Below are 4,174 nucleotides of genomic sequence, written 5' to 3' on the forward strand. Positions count from 1 at the left end.
CAACACATGACCCCCTGCGTCACCGAGCGAACGGGAGGAACAAAGGGGCAGAGACTGGCTCTGATTGGTCCGTCACTTTGACTGTCAGCTTTTGACAGAAGTTGAAACCAATCGGTGTGAGATATTGGAGCTTTGCGTCAATAGCTTTGGCCAATCGCGTAGTGTGGAGTTTACTGAGTTTTCAAAATAGGCGGTGACTTTCTCGGGCTTATCTGGAGACTGCTGTTGAGCTTTCCAGCAACTGTTTACGCGTAGGAAACTGTTCCCAGATCAGCAGACACGGAGTCCCCCCCCGCGCGCTGTTCCATTTTTTGGGGGGTTATTTATGTTAGATCTTATTATCAAATGTTATACAAACCAAAAAAAAAAAACAAGCGTAAATGAGCCGTTACTGAGTAAGTCTTACAAAAATCTTAAATAAAGTAATCTTGAAATAAAATAAACCGAGAAACCGAGGTTTTTATCAGTGTTATTAAAGTACAATTTGAAAACACTTTTGTGCAAGTCTGTGGTTGTGATTCACTGCATTTTAAGTGGAAATACTGTATTTTTCACACCACTGTATTTATTTATAGGGAAGAGCATATCTGGTTCGTGTGTATTTGACAGAAAAAACGTATGTTTTTAAAGATAATACAGCATGTGGAATGATCTCCACCTTAATTGGTGACAACACTGAACAGCTAATTTTACAATAATGCATTCTTAATAGTGAAAATGCATTTCTAATGTCACTGTGTTTGCCTGTTTATAATAGTAGGAAATGTTTTCATATATTTTCATTAAATTTTGCTTTAGAGTTGATTTAAAAAGACAGATGCACAGAAAAGTGGAAGATACAATTCAAAGCAATGTGAGAAACAAGAAATTAGACATTTAGTGTGAGTAAAGTGAATACAAAGAACAAAATTCACTGAACATACTACACCTGCTGGCACCACACTTGCATTCCCTCTGACCTGAGAGTGATCCTAAGATTTTGCCTAAAGGCAGCAACTTGTCACTAGACGCTTATTAAGAGAGCATGCATGTGTGACAGCAGAGATTTAAGCTCCTGCAACAAACTTAGATAGAGTAATCAAGAAGGACTTTCCCCCTATATCCCAGGCAGTGTTGGGAAGGTTACTTTTAAAATGTATTCCATTACAGAATACTGAATACATGGCCCAAAATGTATTCTGTAACGTATTCCGTTACGTTAATCAATGAGAGTAACGTATTCTGAATACTTTGGATTACTTAATATATTATCGTGCTGTTTACAACTACTTGAATGTACTATTGCTGTGATTTATTACTGTTACTGAAGGTCCGCGGCTCCGAACAGTAGTAAAGGGACCTCGGGCTAATACAGTGGGTTCCGTGTCGTGCTGGTAGCCGAAAACTAGCTTTACTTTGTTGTCTGGGTCAACTTTGCTTGCCAGAGACAGAGAGAGGCGTTGAAAGGCTGCTCCAACGGAACTTATTTTTTCCGGAGGAAAACACGAACACAGTGTACAATTGAGTCTTAATAGCTTACTTAATAGCTTACTAGCTTACGCCCCACAGCTTACTTACTGTGGGGCGATCGTGGCTCAAGAGTTGGGAGTTCGCCTTGTAATCGGAAGGTTGCCGGTTCGAGCCCCGGCTTGGACAGTCTCGGTCGTTGTGTCCTTGGGCAAGACACTTCACCCGTTGCCTACTGGTGGTGGTCAGAGGGCCCGGTGGCGCCAGTGTTCGGCAGCCTCGCCTCTGTCTGTGCGCCCCAGGGTGGCTGTGGCTGGACGATCTGATATCCTCGTGTTGGCGTTATTCCCACATCATCATAATTAATGTTGTTCCAGGGTCCACATTACAAGTAACCAATCACCTTCTTGTGACGTCATACTTTTGCGACTTCGAAAAATACCCGTCTTAAAAAAACAAATGTTCTTCGGGAAACCGCCTTTTGTCCGCCGATCCAGCAATTTCAATTCCTCTCAAGATACTTTTCTTTAATAAACGGTAAGCATAATACATATGTTTTCCTTGAAATGGATAGCTGTTTGTTTGCTAGTGATAGGCTACTTGCGAACCAGTGTTCTCCAGACAGAGAATTGCGTGTCAATGTATTATGATTTATTATGAAAGTACAGGTGAATATAGCTCTCCCGTCAATATATTATGATATATAATAAATGTACAGGTGAATATAGCTGTCATAACAATGTCAGGCAAAATTGCAGTAGCTTCCCTGATCATTTTACAAACATAAGTGAAGAGAATTTGAACTAAAAGGCCTAGACTAATGGTTGTGTGCTGAATCTATGAATCAAACTATCACCTGGAAACATAATTAACTGGTCCATAGCCGTGAAACTGGACATGAGTTCTTGATTCTATGGAGATTAACAGTAATCCAGAAATTTACAAATTTGTCCTGGGCCATCGTGTAAATGTTGTCCCTGGGCCATCGTGTTAAAGTTGTCCCTGGGACATCGTGTAAATGTCGTCCCTGGGACATCGTGTAAATGTCGTCCCTGGGACATCGTGTTAAAGTTGTCCCTGGGACATCGTGTAAATGTCGTCCCTGGGACATCGTGTTAAAGTTGTCCCTGGGACATCGTGTAAATGTCGTCCCTGGGACATCGTGTTAAAGTTGTCCCTGGGACATCGTGTAAATGTCGTCCCTGGGACATCGTGTTAATGTCGTCCCTGGGACATCGTGTTAAAGTTGTCCCTGGGACATCGTGTAAATGTTGTCCCTGGGACATCGTGTTAATGTTGCCAGAGACATACCATATGAAAGTTTAGCCTCTTTTAGCCCCTGTTTGTTTTATATTATAAGTCGCAGAAGTATGACGTCACAAGAAGGTGATTGGTCACTTGCAATGTTGAACCTGGAACAACATTTATTATGATGATGTGGGAACAACGCCAACACGAGGAAATCAGATTGTCCGGCTGTGGCTACTATGTAGCTTGCCATCACCAGTGTGTGAATGTGTGTGTGAATGGGTGGATGTCTGGATATGTAAAGCGCTTTGGGGTCCTTAGTGACTAGTAAAGTGCTATATAAATACAGGCCATTTACCATTTACTTACAAATGGGCTCGTCAGGCACTCTTCTTGGCTGCAGTGGTTATTATTATATTTACATGCTTCCAGCTCCCGTTTTTGCTCCGTGACAGCTCGGATTTTTCCTTTCTCTCCCTCCCTCGCTCACAGACACATAACGTGTATGGCAGTCCATTCTCGCTGCAGCACGGACTACACTGCCCATGAGGCTACATTCTTTAGGGCCATGCCTGTAGCATTCTGCCTTTTAGCTTAGCACAACAACAACAACAAAAAGCTCTCTCACCCAGGAAACACGCAGAGAGAGAGCGCGTCACCCTGTAACCATGGCAACCGTAACGCTGCCCCCTGGAACAATAGAACATAGCTGTCAAACAAACCCAAACAGTCCTGACCCGCGACAATATGAAACAGGAAAGTACCGCCGTGTAATCCATTTATTTCAACAAAGTAACTGTATTCTGAATACCACCTTTTTAAACGGTAACTGTAACGGAATACAGTTAGCCTACTCATATTTTGTATTCTAAATACGTAACGGCGGTACATGTATTCCGTTACTCCCCAACACTGGTCCCAGGGGAGGTATCTGTGTTCTTGCACACTGCGGAGAATGTCACGCTCGGCTTTCTTAGCCTCTACTACACTTTGCATGTGACAATTTGCTGGGACCTTTTATCCCAAACACCTTTCAGTGTCATGAGCGGGATCATGTGTTTAGTGCAGCTGGCCCTGGTGGGAATCGTACCCTTAACTCTATGCGGGGACCACCTGTCGGCCTCTGAATGCGTCCCTTTAAATGGCAAAGACCTAAAGAAAACTCATTTGTGGCTATAGCCCATATCTACTCGCAATGCTTTTGATTTTACAATAAAAAAAAAAACAGAGAAAATATTGGACCTGTGTATACCCACAACATGTTTAGTTTCACACATATCTCTTTAAACATCTCAAAATGATGCAAACACATTTTGAATATTCACCAGTTGCATTTGGTCAAATCAAACCCTTACAAACGCACTGGTGTAATCTATCCCCACTGTATGCCAGGTTCCATAATATTAATTAAGTAAAGTCTGTTTTTATAGCACTTTTCGGGGCTAAGAAAAGTCTTCATAGCAGTCACAAGAAGATCTAA

The sequence above is a fragment of the Oreochromis aureus genome, linkage group 3, assembly GCF_013358895.1.
Source record: "Oreochromis aureus strain Israel breed Guangdong linkage group 3, ZZ_aureus, whole genome shotgun sequence".
Taxonomy (NCBI): Eukaryota; Metazoa; Chordata; class Actinopteri; order Cichliformes; family Cichlidae; genus Oreochromis; species Oreochromis aureus.